Here is a 24,184-nt window from a genome sequence, read left to right on the forward strand (position 1 = left end):
TTTTGTTGCTCTGTTCTTTTCCCTCTCCCCTTTCCACTCACCCCAACCGGTCGAGGCAAATGGCCGTCCACCCTGAGCCTGGTTCTGCTGGAGGTTTCTTCCGTTAAAGGGAGTTTTTCCTCTCCACTGTTGCCTATGGCTTGCTCCAGGGGGAATTGTTGGGTTCTCTTTATATATCTTTATAATCTTGACTTTATTCTGTAAAGTGCCCTGAGATGACTTTGTTGTGAATTGGCACTATATAAATAAAGTTGAATTGAATTGAACTCACTATATCTACTGCATATGGGGCCATTATTGTGTTACCCAAAGCCAACATGGCATGTCTCACATTATGCTCTGTATAGGAAGCAACTGTTTGGTGGAAGAACTGATGAGTAAAGGTGATTGAGATGCCCCAGTGGCCTAATAGATAAGGCACTGGCCTCCTAAGCCAGGGATTGTGGGTTCAAGTCCCATCTGGGGTGGTTGACAGCAGAGTGGCGCAGCGGAAGCGTGCTGGGCCCATAACCCAGAGGTCGATGGATCGGAACCATCCTCTGCTAACTGTGTTTTGTAAGCTGACTTAGGGCCTTTACAACCTCTTAGTAAAGTGAACCAGATACAGAAAGTACATATTCACCTACTATACAAATCCAGATGCATATCAGCTTGGGAATGCAATTTTTGTATATTTCACATTCTTTTCTCTGCTCTTTCAAATGCTTTCCTCCATCTTACTATACTAACTGCTTTTATTGTCATTATTGTGTTACCCAAAGGGTTCGAGTCCCATCTGGCGTGGTTGAAAGCAGAGTGGTTGAAAGCAGAGTGGTTGAAAGCAGAGTGGTTGAAAGCAGAGTGGTTGAAAGCAGAGTGGTTGAAAGCAGAGTGGCGCAGCGGAAGCGTGCTGGGCCCATAACCCAGAGGTCGATGAATCGAAACCATCCTCTGCTAACTGTGTTTTGTAAGGTGATTTAGGGCCTTTACAATGTCTTAGTAAAATGAACCAGATACAGACAGTACATATTCATCTACTATACAATTCCAGATGCATATGAGCTTGGGAATGCAATTTTTGTATATTTCACAGTCTTTTCTCTGCTCTTTCAAACGCTTTCCTCCATCTTACTATACTAACTGCTTTTATTGTCATTATTGTGTTACCCAAAGGGTTCGAGTCCAATCTGGGGTACAATGCCAGTTTCATATCAGCATGGCAATCTAGTTTCTACGTGTTTCACATCTTTTTCTTTGCACTTTTAAAAATATCCCTTCCACTGTTATGCTGATGATACCCAGCTATATTTATATATGGAACCAGATGAAAATAATCAGTTAATAAAGCTTCAAGCATGCCTACAAGACATAAAGGCCTGGATGTCCCACAATTTTTTACTTTTAAACTCAGACAAAACTGAATTCATAGTATTTGGGCCCAAAAATCTCAGAGATATGATGTCCAACCATATTGTTACACTAGATGGCATAAGCCTGGCCTCCAGTACTACTGCAAGGAACCTTGGAGTTATGTTTGATCAGGATCTGTCCTTTAACTCACATATAAAACAAATCTCTAGAACAGCCTTCTTCCACCTACGGAACATTGCCAAAATTAGGAGCATCCTGTCTCAAAGTGATGCCGAAAAACTGGTCCATGCATTTGTTACCTCTAGGTTTGACTACTGTAATTCCCTACTTTCAGGATGCCCCAGTAACTCCCTAAAGAGCCTGCAATTAATCCAAAATGCTGCAGCAAGAGTGCTGACTGGAACTAGCAAGAGAGATCATATTTCACCTTCACTAGCTTCTCTCCATTGGCTTCCAATTAAATGTAGAATAGAATTTGAAACCCTGCTTCTTACATATAAAGCTCTGAATGGTCAGGCTCCATCATATTTAGAAGACCTCATAGCACCATATCATCCCAGTAGACCACTTTGCTCTCAGAATGCAGGCCTACTTGTGGTTCCCAGAATTTCCAAAAGTAGAATGGGAGGTAGAGCCTTTAGCTATCAAACTCCTCTCTTGTGAAACCAGCTCCCAGTTCAGATTCGGGAAGCAGACAGCCTCTCTACTTTTAAGTCTAGGCTTAAAACCTTCCTTTTTAATAAAGCATATAGTTATTTATAGTTATGCTGCCATAGGCTTAGACTGCTGGGGGACCCACCCCCCAATGCACTGAGCTCCTTTCCTCCTCTTGACCATCTCTCCTCTCCTCTCATCCCGCAATTGTCACCACTGTATGTCATTAACTCTGTGTGTTCTCTCCCGTAGTTGTCTTTGTCATCCTCTGTCCCCTTCTCTCTGTCCCTTTCTGCAGGTGTCCCCCGGCTTTGAAGCTGTGTGTCTTCCAGCGTGAAGCTACTGGTCCTACCAATCTGCCCAATGTTTTGTTGTTGCTTTTTGTTGCTCTGTTCTTTTCCCTCTCCCCTTTCCACTCACCCCAACCGGTCGAGGCAAATGGCCGTCCACCCTGAGCCTGGTTCTGCTGGAGGTTTCTTCCGTTAAAGGGAGTTTTTCCTCTCCACTGTTGCCTATGGCTTGCTCCAGGGGGAATTGTTGGGTTCTCTTTATATATCTTTATAATCTTGACTTTATTCTGTAAAGTGCCCTGAGATGACTTTGTTGTGAATTGGCACTATATAAATAAAGTTGAATTGAATTGAACTCACTATATCTACTGCATATGGGGCCATTATTGTGTTACCCAAAGCCAACATGGCATGTCTCACATTATGCTCTGTATAGGAAGCAACTGTTTGGTGGAAGAACTGATGAGTAAAGGTGATTGAGATGCCCGAGTGGCCTAATGGATAAGGCACTGGCCTCCTAAGCCAGGGATTGTGGGTTCAAGTCCCATCTGGGGTGGTTGACAGCAGAGTGGCGCAGCGGAAGCGTGCTGGGCCCATAACCCAGAGGTCGATGGATCGGAACCATCCTCTGCTAACTGTGTTTTGTAAGCTGACTTAGGGCCTTTACAACCTCTTAGTAAAGTGAACCAGATACAGAAAGTACATATTCACCTACTATACAATTCCAGATGCATATCCGCTTGGGAATGCAATTATTGTATATTTCACATTCTTTTCTCTGCTCTTTCAAATGCTTTCCTCCATCTTACTATACTAACTGCTTTTATTGTCATTATTGTGCTACCCAAAGGGTTCGAGTCCAATCTGGGGTACAATGCCAGTTTCATATCAGCATGGCAATCTAGTTTCTACGTGTTTCACATCTTTTTCTTTGCACTTTTAAAAATTTCCCTTCTACTCACTATATCTACTGCATTTGGGGCCATTATTGTGTTACCCAAAGCCAACATGGCATGTCTCACATTATGCTCTGTCTAGGAAGCAACTGTTTGGTGGAAGAACTGATGAGTAAAGGTGTTTGAGATGCCCCAGTGGCCTAATGGATAAGGCACTGGCGTTGAGTGAGGATTTTTAACTATAAGCTTTATCAAAAAGGAAAGTTTTAAGCCTAGTCTTAAAAGTAGAGAGGGTGTCTGCTCCCCGAATTTGGATTGGAAGCTGGTTCCACAGGAGAGGAGCTTGATAGCTAAAGGCTCTGCCTCCCATTCTACTTTTGCAAACTCTGGGAACCACAAGTAGGCCAGTATTTTGGGATCGAAGTGGTCTAATTGGGCGATACAGGACTATGAGATCTTTTAAATATGATGGAGCTTGACCATTAAGAGCTTTGTATGTAAGGAGGAGGGTTTTGAACTCTATTCTAGATTTTATGGGAAGCCAATGAAGAGAAGCTAGTGAAGGTGAAATATGATCTCTCTTTCCTAATCCAGTCAGCACTCTTGCTGCAGCATTTTGGATTAATTGAAGGCTTTTTAGAGAGTTATTAGGACACCCCAGAAGTAGGGAATTACAGTAGTCCAACCTAGAAGTAACAAATGCATGGACCAGTTTTTCGGCATCACTTTGAGACAGGATGCTTCTAATTTTAGCAATGTTCCGTAGGTGGAAGAAGGCTGTTCTAGACATTTGTCTTTTATGTGACGTAAACGCCAAATCTTGGTCAAAGATAACTCCAAGGTTCCTCACCGTAGTACTAGAGGCCAAAGTTATGTCATCTAGAGTAACTATATTGTTAGACAGCATATTTCTCATGTTTTTAGGCCCAAAGAGGATGATTTCAGTTTTGTCTGAATTTAGAAGTAGGAAATTGTAGGACATCCAGTTCTTTATGTCTTTTAGACATGCTTCAAATTTGACTAATTGGTTAGTATCTTCTGGTTTCACAGATAAATAGAGCTGGGTATCATCTGCATATCAGTGGAAGTTTATGGAATGTTTCCTAATGATTTTGCCTAAAGGTGACATGTAGAGATTAGAAAGTATTGGTCCTAACACAGAGCCCTGTGGAACTCCATAGCTGACTTTGGTGCATAAAGAAGAGTCATCATTAACATGAACAAGTTGGAATCTGTCTGACAGATAAGATTTAAACCAATGTAATGTGGTTCCTTTAATCCCAAATCCATGTTCTAGTCTCTGTAATAAAATGTTGTGGTCAATGGTGTCAAATGCGGCACTAAGGTCTAGTAAGACGAGTACAGACACAAGTCCATTATCTGAAGCCAGGAGAAGATCATTGGAGACTTTTACCAGTGCTGTTTCTGTACTGTGATGAGCTCTAAATCCTGACTGAAAGTCTTCATACAAATTATTCCTGTAAAGGTGATCACATAATTGTTTTGCAACTACTTTTTCAAGGATTTTAGAAATAAACGGGAGATTTGATATTGGTCTATAGTTGGCTAAATCCCCTGGATCAAGACAAGGTTTTTTAAGTAATGGTTTGATTACAGCAACTTTATAGGCCTTTGGTACATAGCCAGTTTCTAAAGATAGGTTAATCAAATCTAATATGAAAGTGTCTATTAAAGGTAGAACATCTTTAAGCAATTTGGTTGGAACAGGGTCTAAAAGACATGTTGTTAGTTTTGAGGAGGCGGTAGTTGAACTTAGCTCAGTGAGATCTATGGGTGAAAAGCAGTCTAAGATGGATTGGGGCCTTATTGAGGATTCTATAGCTGTTGTACATGAAGATCTAGCCGTAATATTTGTAGGGAGGATCTGGTGAATCTTTTCCCTAATGGCTACAATTTTACTAGTAAAGAAAGTCATAAAGTCATTGCTGCTCAAAGTTAAGGGAATACTAGGCTCAACAGAACTATGGCTCTTAGTCAGCCTGGCTACAGTGCTGAACAGAAACCGGGGGTTGTTCTTGTTTTCCTCTATTAATGCGGAATAATATGCTGTTCTGGCATCACGGAGAGCTTTTTTGTATGTTTTTAAACTGTTTTTCCAGGCTAACCGGGATTCTTCTAAATTAGTGGAACGCCACTTCCTCTCTAGCTTTCGTGTTGCCTGCTTTAAGCTGTGCATTTGTGAATTGTACCATGGAGGTCGGCTCCTCTGATTCACTGCCTTCTATTTCAAAGGGGCAACTGTATCTAGTATCCTACGCAGTGAGGCGGCAGAATCGTCAACTAAATAATCAATTTGCACAGGAGTAAGATGGCTACTCACCATAGTATTGACACATGGTGGTGAAAAAGATGAAGAAATAATTTCTTTAAATGTATTCACAGCATTTTCAGATAAACATCTGCTGTAGTGGAATTTTTTCCTAACTGCTGTATAGTCCGTTATTGTAAATTCAAATGTTATTAGAAAATGGTCAGACAGAAGAGAATTATGAGGAAATACTATTAAATTATCAGTTTCAATGCCATATGTAAGGACAAGGTCTAACGTGTGACTAAAACAATGAGTGGGTTTATTTACATTTTGGGAAAAACCAATTGAATCTAATAATGAATTAAACGCAGTGCTCAGACAGTTACTGTCAGCATCTACATGAATGTTAAAGTCACCCACTATAATGACTTTATCTGTACTAAGCACTAAATCAGATAGAAAATCAGAAAATTCAATCAAAAACTCTGAATAAGGGACTGGAGGACGGTACACGATAACAAATAATAGTGGTTTTTGAGTTTTCCAGTTTGGGTGTGAAAGGCTAAGAGTAAGACTCTCAAATGAGGTATAACTATGTTTAGGTCTAGGAATTATTGATAAGCTAGAGTGAAATATTGCTGCTACTCCTCCACCTCGGCCTGTGCATCTAGGAACATGATAATTAATATGACTTTGGGGGGTTGACTCATTTAAACTGACATATTCTTCCTGCTGCAACCACGTTTCAGTGAGACAAAATAAACCAATTTGATGATCATTTATCAAGTCATTTACTAACAAAGATTTAGAAGAGAGAGATCTGATGTTTAATAATCCACATTTAAAAGTTTTGGGTTTTGGTTCAGTATGAGCAGTTGTATTACCCAAAGGGTTCGAGTCCAATCTGGTGTGGTTCAAAGCAGAGTGGCGCAGCGGAAGCGTGCTGGGCCCATAACCCAGAGGTCGATGGATCGAAACCATCCTCTGCTAACTGTGTTTTGTAAGCTGACTTAGGGCCTTTACAACCTTTTAGTAAAGTGAACCAGATACAGAAAGTACATATTCACCTACTGTACAATTCCAGATGCATATGAGCTTGGGAATGCAATTTTTGTATATTTCACATTCTTTTCTCTGCTCTTTCAAATGCTTTCCTCCATCTTACTATACTAACTGCTTTTATTGTCATTATTGTGTTACCCAAAGGGTTCGAGTCCCATCTGGGGTGGTTGACAGCAGAGTGGCTCAGCGGAAGCGTGCTGGGCCCATAACCCAAAGGTCGATGGTTCGAAACAATCCTCTGCTAACTGTGTTTTGTAAGCTGACTTAGGGCCTTTACAACCTTTTAGTAAAGTGAACCAGATACAGAAAGTACATATTCACCTACTGTACAATTCCAGATGCATATCAGCTTGGGAATGCAATTTTTGTATATTTCAAATTCCTTTCTCTGCTCTTTTAAATGGTTTCCTCCATCTTACTATACTAACTGCTTTTATTGTCATTATTGTGTTACCCAAAGGGTTCGAGTCCAATCTGGGGTACAATGCCAGTTTCATATCAGCATTGGAAACTAGTTTCTATGTGTTTCACATCTTTTTCTTTGCACTTTTAAAAATTTCCCTTCTACTCACTATATCTACTGCATTTGGGGCCATTATTGTGTTACCCAAAGCCAACATGGCATGTCTCACATTATGCTCTGTATAGGAAGCAACTGTTTGGTGGAAGAACTGATGAGTAAAGGTGTTTGAGATGCCCCAGTGGCCTAATGGATAAGGCACTGGCCTCCTAAGCCAATGATTGTGGGTTCAAATCCCATCTGGGGTGGTTGACAGCAGAGTGGTGCAGTGGAAGCGTGCTGGGCCCATAACCCAAAGGTCAATGGCTCGAAACCATCCTCTGCTAACTGTGTTTTGTAAGCTGACTTAGGACCTTTACAACCTTTTAGTAAAGTGAACCAGATACAGAAAGTACATATTCACCTACTATACAAATCCAGATGCATATCAGCTTGGGAATGCAATTTTTGTATATTTCACATTCTTTTCTCTGCTCTTTCAAATGCTTTCCTCCATCTTACTATACTAACTGCTTTTATTGTCATTTTTGTGTTACCCAAAGGGTTCGAGTCCCATCTGGCGTGGTTGAAAGCAGAGTGGTTGAAAGCAGAGTGGTTGAAAGCAGAGTGGTTGAAAGCAGAGTGGTTGAAAGCAGAGTGGTTGAAAGCAGAGTGGTTGAAAGCAGAGTGGTTGAAAGCAGAGTGGTTGAAAGCAGAGTGGCGCAGCGGAAGCGTGCTGGGCCCATAACCCAGAGGTCGATGAATCGAAACCATCCTCTGCTAACTGTGTTTTGTAAGGTGATTTAGGGCCTTTACAATGTCTTAGTAAAATGAACCAGATACAGACAGTACATATTCATCTACTATACAATTCCAGATGCATATGAGCTTGGGAATGCAATTTTTGTATATTTCACAGTCTTTTCTCTGCTCTTTCAAACGCTTTCCTCCATCTTACTATACTAACTGCTTTTATTGTCATTATTGTGTTACCCAAAGGGTTCGAGTCCAATCTGGGGTACAATGCCAGTTTCATATCAGCATGGCAATCTAGTTTCTACGTGTTTCACATCTTTTTCTTTGCACTTTTAAAAATATCCCTTCCACTGTTATGCTGATGATACCCAGCTATATTTATATATGGAACCAGATGAAAATAATCAGTTAATAAAGCTTCAAGCATGCCTACAAGACATAAAGGCCTGGATGTCCCACAATTTTTTACTTTTAAACTCAGACAAAACTGAATTCATAGTATTTGGGCCCAAAAATCTCAGAGATATGATGTCCAACCATATTGTTACACTAGATGGCATAAGCCTGGCCTCCAGTACTACTGCAAGGAACCTTGGAGTTATGTTTGATCAGGATCTGTCCTTTAACTCACATATAAAACAAATCTCTAGAACAGCCTTCTTCCACCTACGGAACATTGCCAAAATTAGGAGCATCCTGTCTCAAAGTGATGCCGAAAAACTGGTCCATGCATTTGTTACCTCTAGGTTTGACTACTGTAATTCCCTACTTTCAGGATGCCCCAGTAACTCCCTAAAGAGCCTGCAATTAATCCAAAATGCTGCAGCAAGAGTGCTGACTGGAACTAGCAAGAGAGATCATATTTCACCTTCACTAGCTTCTCTCCATTGGCTTCCAATTAAATGTAGAATAGAATTTGAAACCCTGCTTCTTACATATAAAGCTCTGAATGGTCAGGCTCCATCATATTTAGAAGACCTCATAGCACCATATCATCCCAGTAGACCACTTTGCTCTCAGAATGCAGGCCTACTTGTGGTTCCCAGAATTTCCAAAAGTAGAATGGGAGGTAGAGCCTTTAGCTATCAAGCTCCTCTCTTGTGAAACCAGCTCCCAGTTCAGATTCGGGAAGCAGACAGCCTCTCTACTTTTAAGTCTAGGCTTAAAACCTTCCTTTTTAATAAAGCATATAGTTATTTATAGTTATGCTGCCATAGGCTTAGACTGCTGGGGGACCCACCCCCCAATGCACTGAGCTCCTTTCCTCCTCTTGACCATCTCTCCTCTCCTCTCATCCCGCAATTGTCACCACTGTATGTCATTAACTCTGTGTGTTCTCTCCCGTAGTTGTCTTTGTCATCCTCTGTCCCCTTCTCTCTGTCCCTTTCTGCAGGTGTCCCCCGGCTTTGAAGCTGTGTGTCTTCCAGCGTGAAGCTACTGGTCCTACCAATCTGCCCAATGTTTTGTTGTTGCTTTTTGTTGCTCTGTTCTTTTCCCTCTCCCCTTTCCACTCACCCCAACCGGTCGAGGCAAATGGCCGTCCACCCTGAGCCTGGTTCTGCTGGAGGTTTCTTCCGTTAAAGGGAGTTTTTCCTCTCCACTGTTGCCTATGGCTTGCTCCAGGGGGAATTGTTGGGTTCTCTTTATATATCTTTATAATCTTGACTTTATTCTGTAAAGTGCCCTGAGATGACTTTGTTGTGAATTGGCACTATATAAATAAAGTTGAATTGAATTGAACTCACTATATCTACTGCATATGGGGCCATTATTGTGTTACCCAAAGCCAACATGGCATGTCTCACATTATGCTCTGTATAGGAAGCAACTGTTTGGTGGAAGAACTGATGAGTAAAGGTGATTGAGATGCCCCAGTGGCCTAATGGATAAGGCACTGGCCTCCTAAGCCAGGGATTGTGGGTTCAAGTCCCATCTGGGGTGGTTGACAGCAGAGTGGCGCAGCGGAAGCGTGCTGGGCCCATAACCCAGAGGTCGATGGATCGGAACCATCCTCTGCTAACTGTGTTTTGTAAGCTGACTTAGGGCCTTTACAACCTCTTAGTAAAGTGAACCAGATACAGAAAGTACATATTCACCTACTATACAATTCCAGATGCATATCAGCTTGGGAATGCAATTATTGTATATTTCACATTCTTTTCTCTGCTCTTTCAAATGCTTTCCTCCATCTTACTATACTAACTGCTTTTATTGTCATTATTGTGCTACCCAAAGGGTTCGAGTCCAATCTGGGGTACAATGCCAGTTTCATATCAGCATGGCAATCTAGTTTCTACGTGTTTCACATCTTTTTCTTTGCACTTTTAAAAATTTCCCTTCTACTCACTATATCTACTGCATTTGGGGCCATTATTGTGTTACCCAAAGCCAACATGGCATGTCTCACATTATGCTCTGTCTAGGAAGCAACTGTTTGGTGGAAGAACTGATGAGTAAAGGTGTTTGAGAGGCCCCAGTGGCCTAACGGATAAGGCACTGGCCTCCTAAGCCAGGGATTGTCGGTTCAAGTCCCATCTGGGGTGGTTGACAGCAGAGTGGCGCAGCGGAAGCGTGCTGGGCCCATAACCCAGAGGTCGATGGATCGAAACCATCCTCTGCTAACTGCGTTTTGTAAGCTGACTTAGGGCCTTTACAACCTCTTAGTAAAGTGAACCAGATACAGAAAGTACATATTCACCTACTATACAATTCCAGATGCATATCAGCTTGGGAATGCAATTATTGTATATTTCACATTCTTTTCTCTGCTCTTTCAAATGCTTTCCTCCATCTTACTATACTAACTGCTTTTATTGTCATTATTGTGTTACCCAAAGGGTTCGAGTCCAATCTGGGGTACAATGCCAGTTTCATATCAGCATGGCAATCTAGTTTCTACGTGTTTCACATCTTTTTCTTTGCACTTTTAAAAATTTCCCTTCTACTCACTATATCTACTGCATTTGGGGCCATTATTGTGTTACCCAAAGCCAACATGGCATGTCTCACATTATGCTCTGTCTAGGAAGCAACTGTTTGGTGGAAGAACTGATGAGTAAAGGTGTTTGAGAGGTCCCAGTGGCCTAATGGATAAGGCACTGGCCTCCTAAGCCAGGGATTGTGGGTTCAAGTCCCATCTGGGGTGGTTGACAGCAGAGTGGCGCAGCGGAAGCGTGCTGGGCCCATAACCCAGAGGTCGATGGATCGAAACCATCCTCTGCTAACTGTGTTTTGTAAGCTGACTTAGGGCCTTTGCAACTTTTTAGTAAAGTGAACCAGATACAGAATGTACATATTCACCTACTGTACAATTCCAGATGCATATCAGCTTGGGAATGCAATTTTTGTATATTTCACATTCTTTTCTCTGCTCTTTCAAATGCTTTCCTCAATCTTACTATACTAACTGCTTTTATTGTCATTATTGTGTTACCCAAAGGGTTCGAGTCCAATCTGGTTTGGTTGAAAGCAGAGTGGCGCAGCAGAAGTGTGCTGGGCCCATAACCCAGAGGTCGATGGATCGAATCCATCCTCTGCTAACTGTGTTTTGTAAAGTGATTTAGAGCCTTTACAATGTCTTAGTAAAATGAACCAGATACAGACAGTACATATTCATCTACTGTACAATTCCAGATGCATATCAGCTTGGGAATGCAATTTTTGTATATTTCAAATTCCTTTCTCTGCTCTTTCAAATGCTTTCGTCCATCTTACTATACTAACTGCTTTTATTGTCATTATTGTGTTACCCAAAGGGTTCGAGTCTAATCTGGTGTACAATGCCAGTTTCATCTCAGCATGGCAATCTAGTTTCTACGTATTTCACATCTTTTCCCTTCTACTCACTATATCTACTGCATTTGGGGCCATTACTGTGTTACCCAAAGCCAACATGGCATGTCTCACATTATGCTCTATATAGGAAGCAACTGTTAGTTGGAAGAACTGAGGAGTAAAGGTGTTTGTGATGCCCCAGTGGCCTAATGGATAATGCACTGGCCTCCTAAGCCAGGGATTGTGGGTTCGAGTCCCATCTGGGGTGGTTGACAGCAGAGTGGCGCAGCAGAAGCGTGCTGGGCCCATAACCCAGAGGTCAATAGATTGAAACCATCCTTTGCTAACTGTGTTTTGTAAGCTGACTTAGGGCCTTTACAACCTTTAAGTAAAGTGATCCAGATACAGAAAGTACATATTCACCTACTGTAATATTCCAGATGCATATCAGCTTGGGAATGCAATTTTTGTATATTTCACATTCTTTTCTCTGCTCTTTCAAATGCTTTCCTCCATCTTACTATACTAACTGCTTTTATTGTCATTATTGTGTTACCCAAAGGGTTCGAGTCCAATCTGGCGTGGTTGAAAGCAGAGTGGCGCAGCGGAAGCGTGCTGGGCCCATAACCCAGAGGTCGATGGATCGAAACCATCCTCTGCTAACTGTGCTTTGTAAGCTGACTTAGGGCCTTTACAACCTCTTAGTAAAGTGAACCAGATACAGAAAGTACATATTCACCTACTGTACAATTCCAGATGCATATCCGCTTGGGAATGCAATTATTGTATATTTCACATTCTTTTCTCTGCTCTTTCAAATGCTTTCCTCCATCTTACTATACTAACTGCTTTTATTGTCATTATTGTGCTACCCAAAGGGTTCGAGTCCAATCTGGGGTACAATGCCAGTTTCATATCAGCATGGCAATCTAGTTTCTACGTGTTTCACATCTTTTTCTTTGCACTTTTAAAAATTTCCCTTCTACTCACTATATCTACTGCATTTGGGGCCATTATTGTGTTACCCAAAGCCAACATGGCATGTCTCACATTATGCTCTGTCTAGGAAGCAACTGTTTGGTGGAAGAACTGATGAGTAAAGGTGTTTGAGATGCCCCAGTGGCCTAATGGATAAGGCACTGGCGTTGAGTGAGGATTTTTAACTATAAGCTTCATCAAAAAGGAAAGTTTTAAGCCTAGTCTTAAAAGTAGAGAGGGTGTCTGCTCCCCGAATTTGGATTGGAAGCTGGTTCCACAGGAGAGGAGCTTGATAGCTAAAGGCTCTGCCTCCCATTCTACTTTTGCAAACTCTGGGAACCACAAGTAGGCCAGTATTTTGGGATCGAAGTGGTCTAATTGGGCGATACAGGACTATGAGATCTATTAAATATGATGGAGCTTGACCATTAAGAGCTTTGTATGTAAGGAGGAGGGTTTTGAACTCTATTCTAGATTTTATGGGAAGCCAATGAAGAGAAGCTAGTGAAGGTGAAATATGATCTCTCTTTCCTAATCCAGTCAGCACTCTTGCTGCAGCATTTTGGATTAATTGAAGGCTTTTTAGAGAGTTATTAGGACACCCCAGAAGTAGGGAATTACAGTAGTCCAACCTAGAAGTAACAAATGCATGGACAAGTTTTTCGGCATCACTTTGAGACAGGATGCTTCTAATTTTAGCAATGTTCCGTAGGTGGAAGAAGTCTGTTCTAGACATTTGTCTTTTATGTGACGTAAACGCCAAATCTTGGTCAAAGATAACTCCTAGGTTCCTCACCGTAGTACTAGAGGCCAAAGTTATGTCATCTAGAGTAACTATATTGTTAGACAGCATATTTCTCATGTTTTTAGGCCCAAAGAGGATGATTTCAGTTTTGTCTGAATTTAGAAGTAGGAAATTGTAGGACATCCAGTTCTTTATGTCTTTTAGACATGCTTCAAATTTGACTAATTGGTTAGTATCTTCTGGTTTCACAGATAAATAGAGCTGGGTATCATCTGCATATCAGTGGAAGTTTATGGAATGTTTCCTAATGATTTTGCCTAAAGGTGACATGTAGAGATTAAAAAGTATTGGTCCTAACACAGAGCCCTGTGGAACTCCATAGCTGACTTTGGTGCATAAAGAAGAGTCATCATTAACATGAACAAGTTGGAATCTGTCTGACAGATAAGATTTAAACCAATGTAATGTGGTTCCTTTAATCCCAAATCCATGTTCTAGTCTCTGTAATAAAATGTTGTGGTCAATGGTGTCAAATGCGGCACTAAGGTCTAGTAAGACGAGTACAGACACAAGTCCATTATCTGAAGCCAGGAGAAGATCATTGGAGACTTTTACCAGTGCTGTTTCTGTACTGTGATGAGCTCTAAATCCTGACTGAAAGTCTTCATACAAATTATTCCTGTAAAGGTGATCACATAATTGTTTTGCAACTACTTTTTCAAGGATTTTAGAAATAAACGGGAGATTTGATATTGGTCTATAGTTGGCTAAATCCCCTGGATCAAGACAAGGTTTTTTAAGTAATGGTTTGATTACAGCAACTTTATAGGCCTTTGGTACATAGCCAGTTTCTAAAGATAGGTTAATCAAATCTAATATGAAAGTGTCTATTAAAGGTAGAACATCTTTAAGCAATTTGGTTGGAACAGGGTCTAAAAGACATGTTGTTAGTTTTGAGGAGGCGGTAGTTGAACTTAGCTCAGTGAGATCTATGGGTGAAAAGCAGTCTAAGATGGATTGGGGCCTTATTGAGCATTCTATAGCTGTTGTACATGAAGATCTAGCCGTAATATTTGTAGGGAGGATCTGGTGAATCTTTTCCCTAATGGCTACAATTTTACTAGTAAAGAAAGTCACAAAGTCATTGCTGCTCAAAGTTAAGGGAATACTAGGCTCAACAGAACTATGGCTCTTAGTCAGCCTGGCTACAGTGCTGAACAGAAACCGGGGGTTGTTCTTGTTTTCCTCTATTAATGCGGAATAATATGCTGTTCTGGCATCACGGAGAGCTTTTTTGTATGTTTTTAAACTGTTTTTCCAGGCTAACCGGGATTCTTCTAAATTAGTGGAACGCCACTTCCTCTCTAGCTTTCGTGTTGCCTGCTTTAAGCTGTGCATTTGTGAATTGTACCATGGAGGTCGGCTCCTCTGATTCACTGCCTTCTATTTCAAAGGGGCAACTGTATCTAGTATCCTACGCAGTGAGGCGGCACAATCGTCAACTAAATAATCAATTTGCACAGGAGTAAGATGGCTACTCACCATAGTATTGACACATGGTGGTGAAAAAGATGAAGAAATAATTTCTTTAAATGTATTCACAGCATTTTCAGATAAACATCTGCTGTAGTGGAATTTTTTCCTAACTGCTGTATAGTCCGTTATTGTAAATTCAAATGTTATTAGAAAATGGTCAGACAGAAGAGAATTATGAGGAAATACTATTAAATTATCAGTTTCAATGCCATATGTAAGGACAAGGTCTAACGTGTGACTAAAACAATGAGTGGGTTTATTTACATTTTGGGAAAAACCAATTGAATCTAATAATGAATTAAACGCAGTGCTCAGACAGTTACTGTCAGCATCTACATGAATGTTAAAGTCACCCACTATAATGACTTTATCTGTACTAAGCACTAAATCAGATAGAAAATCAGAAAATTCAATCAAAAACTCTGAATAAGGGACTGGAGGACGGTACACGATAACAAATAATAGTGGTTTTTGAGTTTTCCAGTTTGGGTGTGAAAGGCTAAGAGTAAGACTCTCAAATGAGGTATAACTATGTTTAGGTCTAGGAATTATTGATAAGCTAGAGTGAAATATTGCTGCTACTCCTCCACCTCGGCCTGTGCATCTAGGAACATGATAATTAATATGACTTTGGGGGGTTGACTCATTTAAACTGACATATTCTTCCTGCTGCAACCACGTTTCAGTGAGACAAAATAAACCAATTTGATGATCATTTATCAAGTCATTTACTAACAAAGATTTAGAAGAGAGAGATCTGATGTTTAATAATCCACATTTAAAAGTTTTGGGTTTTGGTTCAGTATGAGCAGTTGTATTACCCAAAGGGTTCGAGTCCAATCTGGTGTGGTTCAAAGCAGAGTGGCGCAGCGGAAGCGTGCTGGGCCCATAACCCAGAGGTCGATGGATCGAAACCATCCTCTGCTAACTGTGTTTTGTAAGCTGACTTAGGGCCTTTACAACCTTTTAGTAAAGTGAACCAGATACAGAAAGTACATATTCACCTACTGTACAATTCCAGATGCATATGAGCTTGGGAATGCAATTTTTGTATATTTCACATTCTTTTCTCTGCTCTTTCAAATGCTTTCCTCCATCTTACTATACTAACTGCTTTTATTGTCATTATTGTGTTACCCAAAGGGTTCGAGTCCCATCTGGGGTGGTTGACAGCAGAGTGGCTCAGCGGAAGCGTGCTGGGCCCATAACCCAAAGGTCGATGGTTCGAAACTATCCTCTGCTAACTGTGTTTTGTAAGCTGACTTAGGACCTTTACAACCTTTTAGTAACGTGAACCAGATACAGAAAGTACATATTCACCTACTGTAATATTCCAGATGCATATCAGCTTGGGAATGCAATTTTTGTATATTTCACATTCTTTTCTCTGCTCTTTCAAATGCTTTCCTCCATCTTACTATACTAACTGCTTTTATTGTCATTATTGTGTTACCCAAAGGGTTCGAGTCCAATCTGGGGTACAATGCCAGTTTCATATCAGCATGGCATTCTAGTTTCTACGTGTTTCACATCTTTTTCTTTGCACTTTTAAAAATTTCCCTTCTACTCACTATATCTACTGCATTTGGGGCCATTATTGTGTTACCCAAAGCCAACATGGCATGGCTCACATTATGCTCTGTATAGGAAGCAACTGTTTGGTGGAAGAACTGATGAGTAAAGGTGTTTGAGATGCCCCAGTGGCCTATTGGATAAGGCACTGGCCTCCTAAGCCAGGGATTGTGGGTTCAAGTCCTATCTGGGGTGGTTGACAGCAGAGTGGTACAGCGGAAGCGTGCTGGACCCATAACCCAGAGGTCGATGGTTCGAAACCATCCTCTGCTAACTGTGTTTTGTAAGCTGACTTAGGGCCTTTGCAACCTTTTAGTAAACTGAACCAGATACAGAAAGTAAATATTCACCTCCTGTACAATTCCAGATGCATATCAGCTTGGGAATGCAATTTTTGTATATTTCAAATTCCTTTCTCTGCTCTTTTAAATGGTTTCCTCCATCTTACTATACTAACTGCTTTTATTGTCATTATTGTGTTACCCAAAGGGTTCGAGTCCAATCTGGGGTACAATGCCAGTTTCATATCAGCATTGGAAACTAGTTTCTATGTGTTTCACATCTTTTTCTTTGCACTTTTAAAAATTTCCCTTCTACTCACTATATCTACTGCATTTGGGGCCATTATTGTGTTACCCAAAGGGTTCGAGTCCAATCTGGTGTACAATGCCAGTTTCATCTCAGCATGGCAATCTAGTTTCTACGTATTTCACATCTTTTCCCTTCTACTCACTATATCTACTGCATTTGGGGCCATTACTGTGTTACCCAAAGCCAACATGGCATGTCTCACATTATGCTCTGTATAGGAAGCAACTGTTAGTTGGAAGAACTGAGGAGTAAAGGTGTTTGTGATGCCCCAGTGGCCTAATGGATAATGCACTGGCCTCCTAAGCCAGGGATTGTGGGTTCGAGTCCCATCTGGGGTGGTTGACAGCAGAGTGGCGCAGCAAAAGCGTGCTGGGCCCATAACCCAGAGGTCAATAGATTGAAACCATCCTTTGCTAACTGTGTTTTGTAAGCTGACTTAGGGCCTTTACAACCTTTAAGTAAAGTGATCCAGATACAGAAAGTACATATTCACCTACTGTAATATTCCAGATGCATATCAGCTTGGGAATGCAATTTTTGTATATTTCACATTCTTTTCTCTGCTCTTTCAAATGCTTTCCTCCATCTTACTATACTAACTGCTTTTATTGTCATTATTGTGTTACCCAAAGGGTTCGAGTCCAATCTGGCGTGGTTGAAAGCAGAGTGGCGCAGCGGAAGCGTGCTGGGCCCATAACCCAGAGGTCAATAGATTGAAACCATCCTTTGCTAACTGTGTTTTGTAAGCTGACTTAGGGCCTTTACAACCTTTAAGTAAAGTGATCCAGATACAGAAAGTACATATTCACCTACTGTAATATTCCAGATGCATATCAGCTTGGGAATGCAATTTTTGTATATTTCACAGTCTTTTCTCTGCTCTTTCAAACGCTTTCCTCCATCTTACTATACTAACTGCTTTTATTGTCATTATTGTGTTACCCAAAGGGTTCGAGTCCAATCTGGGGTACAATGCCAGTTTCATATCAGCATGGCAATCTAGTTTCTACGTGTTTCACATCTTTTTCTTTGCACTTTTAAAAATATCCCTTCCACTGTTATGCTGATGATACCCAGCTATATTTATATATGGAACCAGATGAAAATAATCAGTTAATAAAGCTTCAAGCATGCCTACAAGACATAAAGGCCTGGATGTCCCACAATTTTTTACTTTTAAACTCAGACAAAACTGAATTCATAGTATTTGGGCCCAAAAATCTCAGAGATATGATGTCCAACCATATTGTTACACTAGATGGCATAAGCCTGGCCTCCAGTACTACTGCAAGGAACCTTGGAGTTATGTTTGATCAGGATCTGTCCTTTAACTCACATACAAAACAAATCTCTAGAACAGCCTTCTTCCACCTACGGAACATTGCCAAAATTAGGAGCATCCTGTCTCAAAGTGATGCCGAAAAACTGGTCCATGCATTTGTTACCTCTAGGTTTGACTACTGTAATTCCCTACTTTCAGGATGCCCCAGTAACTCCCTAAAGAGCCTGCAATTAATCCAAAATGCTGCAGCAAGAGTGCTGACTGGAACTAGCAAGAGAGATCATATTTCACCTTCACTAGCTTCTCTCCATTGGCTTCCAATTAAATGTAGAATAGAATTTGAAACCCTGCTTCTTACATATAAAGCTCTGAATGGTCAGGCTCCATCATATTTAGAAGACCTCATAGCACCATATCATCCCAGTAGACCACTTTGCTCTCAGAATGCAGGCCTACTTGTGGTTCCCAGAATTTCCAAAAGTAGAATGGGAGGTAGAGCCTTTAGCTATCAAGCTCCTCTCTTGTGAAACCAGCTCCCAGTTCAGATTCGGGAAGCAGACAGCCTCTCTACTTTTAAGTCTAGGCTTAAAACCTTCCTTTTTAATAAAGCATATAGTTATTTATAGTTATGCTGCCATAGGCTTAGACTGCTGGGGGACCCACCCCCCAATGCACTGAGCTCCTTTCCTCCTCTTGACCATCTCTCCTCTCCTCTCATCCCGCAATTGTCACCACTGTATGTCATTAACTCTGTGTGTTCTCTCCCGTAGTTGTCTTTGTCATCCTCTGTCCCCTTCTCTCTGTCCCTTTCTGCAGGTGTCCCCCGGCTTTGAAGCTGTGTGTCTTCCAGCGTGAAGCTACTGGTCCTACCAATCTGCCCAATGTTTTGTTGTTGCTTTTTGTTGCTCTGTTCTTTTCCCTCTCCCCTTTCCACTCACCCCAACCGGTCGAGGCAAATGGCCGTCCACCCTGAGCCTGGTTCTGCTGGAGGTTTCTTCCGTTAAAGGGAGTTTTTCCTCTCCACTGTTGCCTATGGCTTGCTCCAGGGGGAATTGTTGGGTTCTCTTTATATATCTTTATAATCTTGACTTTATTCTGTAAAGTGCCCTGAGATGACTTTGTTGTGAATTGGCACTATATAAATAAAGTTGAATTGAATTGAACTCACTATATCTACTGCATATGGGGCCATTATTGTGTTACCCAAAGCCAACATGGCATGTCTCACATTATGCTCTGTATAGGAAGCAACTGTTTGGTGGAAGAACTGATGAGTAAAGGTGATTGAGATGCCCCAGTGGCCTAATGGATAAGGCACTGGCCTCCTAAGCCAGGGATTGTGGGTTCAAGTCCCATCTGGGGTGGTTGACAGCAGAGTGGCGCAGCGGAAGCGTGCTGGGCCCATAACCCAGAGGTCGATGGATCGAAACCATCCTCTGCTAACTGTGTTTTGTAAGCTGACTTAGGGCCTTTACAACCTCTTAGTAAAGTGAACCAGATACAGAAAGTACATATTCACCTACTATACAATTCCAGATGCATATCAGCTTGGGAATGCAATTATTGTATATTTCACATTCTTTTCTCTGCTCTTTCAAATGCTTTCCTCCATCTTACTATACTAACTGCTTTTATTGTCATTATTGGTCTACCCAAAGGGTTCGAGTCCAATCTGGGGTACAATGCCAGTTTCATATCAGCATGGCAATCTAGTTTCTACGTGTTTCACATCTTTTTCTTTGCACTTTTAAAAATTTCCCTTCTACTCACTATATCTACTGCATTTGGGGCCATTATTGTGTTACCCAAAGCCAACATGGCATGTCTCACATTATGCTCTGTCTAGGAAGCAACTGTTTGGTGGAAGAACTGATGAGTAAAGGTGTTTGAGAGGCCCCAGTGGCCTAATGGATAAGGCACTGGCCTCCTAAGCCAGGGATTGTGGGTTCAAGTCCCATCTGGGGTGGTTGACAGCAGAGTGGCGCAGCGGAAGCGTGCTGGGCCCATAACCCAGAGGTCGATGGATCGAAACCATCCTCTGCTAACTGTGTTTTGTAAGCTGACTTAGGGCCTTTGCAACTTTTTAGTAAAGTGAACCAGATACAGAATGTACATATTCACCTACTGTACAATTCCAGATGCATATCAGCTTGGGAATGCAATTTTTGTATATTTCACATTCTTTTCTCTGCTCTTTCAAATGCTTTCCTCAATCTTACTATACTAACTGCTTTTATTGTCATTATTGTGTTACCCAAAGGGTTCGAGTCCAATCTGGTTTGGTTGAAAGCAGAGTGGCGCAGCAGAAGTGTGCTGGGCCCATAACCCAGAGGTCGATGGATCGAATCCATCCTCTGCTAACTGTGTTTTGTAAAGTGATTTAGAGCCTTTACAATGTCTTAGTAAAATGAACCAGATACAGACAGTACATATTCATCTACTGTACAATTCCAGATGCATATCAGCTTGGGAATGCAATTTTTGTATATTTCAAATTCCTTTCTCTGCTCTTTCAAATGCTTTCGTCCATCTTACTATACTAACTGCTTTTATTGTCATTATTGTGTTACCCAAAGGGTTCGAGTCCAATCTGGTGTACAATGCCAGTTTCATCTCAGCATGGCAATCTAGTTTCTACGTATTTCACATCTTTTCCCTTCTACTCACTATATCTACTGCATTTGGGGCCATTACTGTGTTACCCAAAGCCAACATGGCATGTCTCACATTATGCTCTATATAGGAAGCAACTGTTAGTTGGAAGAACTGAGGAGTAAAGGTGTTTGTGATGCCCCAGTGGCCTAATGGATAATGCACTGGCCTCCTAAGCCAGGGATTGTGGGTTCGAGTCCCATCTGGGGTGGTTGACAGCAGAGTGGCGCAGCAGAAGCGTGCTGGGCCCATAACCCAGAGGTCAATAGATTGAAACCATCCTTTGCTAACTGTGTTTTGTAAGCTGACTTAGGGCCTTTACAACCTTTAAGTAAAGTGATCCAGATACAGAAAGTACATATTCACTTACTGTAATATTCCAGATGCATATCAGCTTGGGAATGCAATTTTTGTATATTTCACATTCTTTTCTCTGCTCTTTCAAATGCTTTCCTCCATCTTACTATACTAACTGCTTTTATTGTCATTATTGTGTTACCCAAAGGGTTCGAGTCCAATCTGGCGTGGTTGAAAGCAGAGTGGCGCAGCGGAAGCGTGCTGGGCCCATAACCCAGAGGTCGATGGATCGAAACCATCCTCTGCTAACTGTGTTTTGTAAGCTGACTTAGGGCCTTTACAACCTTTTAGTAAAGTGAACCAGATACAGAAAATACATATTCGCCTACTGTACAATTCCAGATGCATATCAGCTTGGGAATGCAATTATTGTATATTTCACTTTCTTTTCTCTGCTCTTTCAAATGCTTTCCTCCATCTTACTATACTAACTGCTTTTATTGTCATTATTGTGCTACCCAAAGGGTTCGAGTCCAATCTGGGGTACAATGCCAGTTTCATATCATCATGGCAATCTAGTTTCTACGTGTTTCACATCTTTTTCTTTGCACTTTTAAAAATATCCTTTCCACTGTTATGCTGATGATACCCAGCTATATTTATATATGGAACCAGATGAAAATAATCAGTTAATAAAGCTTCAAGCATGCCTACAAGACATAAAGGCCTGGATGTCCCACAATTTTTTACTTTTAAACTCAGACAAAACTGAATTCATAGTATTTGGGCCCAAAAATCTCAGAGATATGATGTCCAACCATATTGTTACACTAGATGGCATAAGCCTGGCCTCCAGTACTACTGCAAGGAACCTTGGAGTTATGTTTGATCAGGATCTGTCCTTTAACTCACATATAAAACAAATCTCTAGAACAGCCTTCTTCCACCTACGGAACATTGCCAAAATTAGGAGCATCCTGTCTCAAAGTGATGCCGAAAAACTGGTCCATGCATTTGTTACCTCTAGGTTTGACTACTGTAATTCCCTACTTTCAGGATGCCCCAGTAACTCCCTAAAGAGCCTGCAATTAATCCAAAATGCTGCAGCAAGAGTGCTGACTGGAACTAGCAAGAGAGATCATATTTCACCTTCACTAGCTTCTCTCCATTGGCTTCCAATTAAATGTAGAATAGAATTTGAAACCCTGCTTCTTACATATAAAGCTCTGAATGGTCAGGCTCCATCATATTTAGAAGACCTCATAGCACCATATCATCCCAGTAGACCACTTTGCTCTCAGAATGCAGGCCTACTTGTGGTTCCCAGAATTTCCAAAAGTAGAATGGGAGGTAGAGCCTTTAGCTATCAAGCTCCTCTCTTGTGAAACCAGCTCCTAGTTCAGATTCGGGAAGCAGACAGCCTCTCTACTTTTAAGTCTAGGCTTAAAACCTTCCTTTTTAATAAAGCATATAGTTATTTATAGTTATGCTGCCATAGGCTTAGACTGCTGGGGGACCCACCCCCCAATGCACTGAGCTCCTTTCCTCCTCTTGACCATCTCTCCTCTCCTCTCATCCCGCAATTGTCACCACTGTATGTCATTAACTCTGTGTGTTCTCTCCCGTAGTTGTCTTTGTCATCCTCTGTCCCCTTCTCTCTGTCCCTTTCTGCAGGTGTCCCCCGGCTTTGAAGCTGTGTGTCTTCCAGCGTGAAGCTACTGGTCCTACCAATCTGCCCAATGTTTTGTTGTTGCTTTTTGTTGCTCTGTTCTTTTCCCTCTCCCCTTTCCACTCACCCCAACCGGTCGAGGCAAATGGCCGTCCACCCTGAGCCTGGTTCTGCTGGAGGTTTCTTCCGTTAAAGGGAGTTTTTCCTCTCCACTGTTGCCTATGGCTTGCTCCAGGGGGAATTGTTGGGTTCTCTTTATATATCTTTATAATCTTGACTTTATTCTGTAAAGTGCCCTGAGATGACTTTGTTGTGAATTGGCACTATATAAATAAAGTTGAATTGAATTGAACTCACTATATCTACTGCATATGGGGCCATTATTGTGTTACCCAAAGCCAACATGGCATGTCTCACATTATGCTCTGTATAGGAAGCAACTGTTTGGTGGAAGAACTGATGAGTAAAGGTGATTGAGATGCCCCAGTGGCCTAATGGATAAGGCACTGGCCTCCTAAGCCAGGGATTGTGGGTTCAAGTCCCATCTGGGGTGGTTGACAGCAGAGTGGCGCAGCGGAAGCGTGCTGGGCCCATAACCCAGAGGTCGATGGATCGAAACCATCCTCTGCTAACTGTGTTTTGTAAGCTGACTTAGGGCCTTTACAACCTCTTAGTAAAGTGAACCAGATACAGAAAGTACATATTCACCTACTATACAATTCCAGATGCATATCAGCTTGGGAATGCAATTATTGTATATTTCACATTCTTTTCTCTGCTCTTTCAAATGCTTTCCTCCATCTTACTATACTAACTGCTTTTATTGTCATTATTGTGCTACCCAAAGGGTTCGAGTCCAATCTGGGGTACAATGCCAGTTTCATATCAGCATGGCAATCTAGTTTCTACGTGTTTCACATCTTTTTCTTTGCACTTTTAAAAATTTCCCTTTCGGAAATCTGGGGTGGTTGACAGCAGAGTGGTACAGCGGAAGCGTGCTGGACCCATAACCCAGAGGTCGATGGATCGAAACCATCCTCTGCTAACTGTGTTTTGTAAGCTGACTTAGGGCCTTTACAACCTTTTAGTAAACTGAACCAGATACAGAAAGTAAATATTCACCTCCTGTACAATTCCAGATGCATATCAGCTTGGGAATGCAATTTTTGTATATTTCAAATTCCTTTCTCTGCTCTTTTAAATGGTTTCCTCCATCTTACTATACTAACTGCTTTTATTGTCATTATTGTGTTACCCAAAGGGTTCGAGTCCAATCTGGGGTACAATGCCAGTTTCATATCAGCATTGG

General features: G+C 41.4%; 8 non-coding genes across 8 annotated transcripts; all 8 read left to right on the forward strand.

Moving 5' to 3' along the window:
* The first annotated feature begins 394 nt into the window (after positions 1 to 394).
* On the forward strand, positions 395 to 467 carry trnar-ccu (transfer RNA arginine (anticodon CCU)). Its single transcript has one exon. It is a non-coding gene; the product is annotated as a tRNA-Arg (tRNA).
* Positions 468 to 2,777: 2,310 nt separating this feature from the next.
* Positions 2,778 to 2,850, forward strand: trnar-ccu (transfer RNA arginine (anticodon CCU)). The gene has a single exon. It is a non-coding gene; the product is annotated as a tRNA-Arg (tRNA).
* A 4,369-nt stretch (positions 2,851 to 7,219) lies between these two features.
* trnar-ccu (transfer RNA arginine (anticodon CCU)) lies at positions 7,220 to 7,292 on the forward strand. Its single transcript has one exon. It is a non-coding gene; the product is annotated as a tRNA-Arg (tRNA).
* A 2,355-nt stretch (positions 7,293 to 9,647) lies between these two features.
* Positions 9,648 to 9,720, forward strand: trnar-ccu (transfer RNA arginine (anticodon CCU)). Its single transcript has one exon. It is a non-coding gene; the product is annotated as a tRNA-Arg (tRNA).
* Positions 9,721 to 10,851: 1,131 nt separating this feature from the next.
* On the forward strand, positions 10,852 to 10,924 carry trnar-ccu (transfer RNA arginine (anticodon CCU)). Its single transcript has one exon. It is a non-coding gene; the product is annotated as a tRNA-Arg (tRNA).
* Positions 10,925 to 19,548: 8,624 nt separating this feature from the next.
* Positions 19,549 to 19,621, forward strand: trnar-ccu (transfer RNA arginine (anticodon CCU)). Its single transcript has one exon. It is a non-coding gene; the product is annotated as a tRNA-Arg (tRNA).
* Positions 19,622 to 20,150: 529 nt separating this feature from the next.
* trnar-ccu (transfer RNA arginine (anticodon CCU)) lies at positions 20,151 to 20,223 on the forward strand. The gene has a single exon. It is a non-coding gene; the product is annotated as a tRNA-Arg (tRNA).
* A 3,132-nt stretch (positions 20,224 to 23,355) lies between these two features.
* trnar-ccu (transfer RNA arginine (anticodon CCU)) lies at positions 23,356 to 23,428 on the forward strand. The gene has a single exon. It is a non-coding gene; the product is annotated as a tRNA-Arg (tRNA).
* The last annotated feature ends 756 nt before the right edge of the window (positions 23,429 to 24,184 follow it).

This window comes from Channa argus, unplaced genomic scaffold (assembly GCF_033026475.1).
Source record: "Channa argus isolate prfri unplaced genomic scaffold, Channa argus male v1.0 Contig013, whole genome shotgun sequence".
NCBI classification, from domain to species: domain Eukaryota; kingdom Metazoa; phylum Chordata; class Actinopteri; order Anabantiformes; family Channidae; genus Channa; species Channa argus.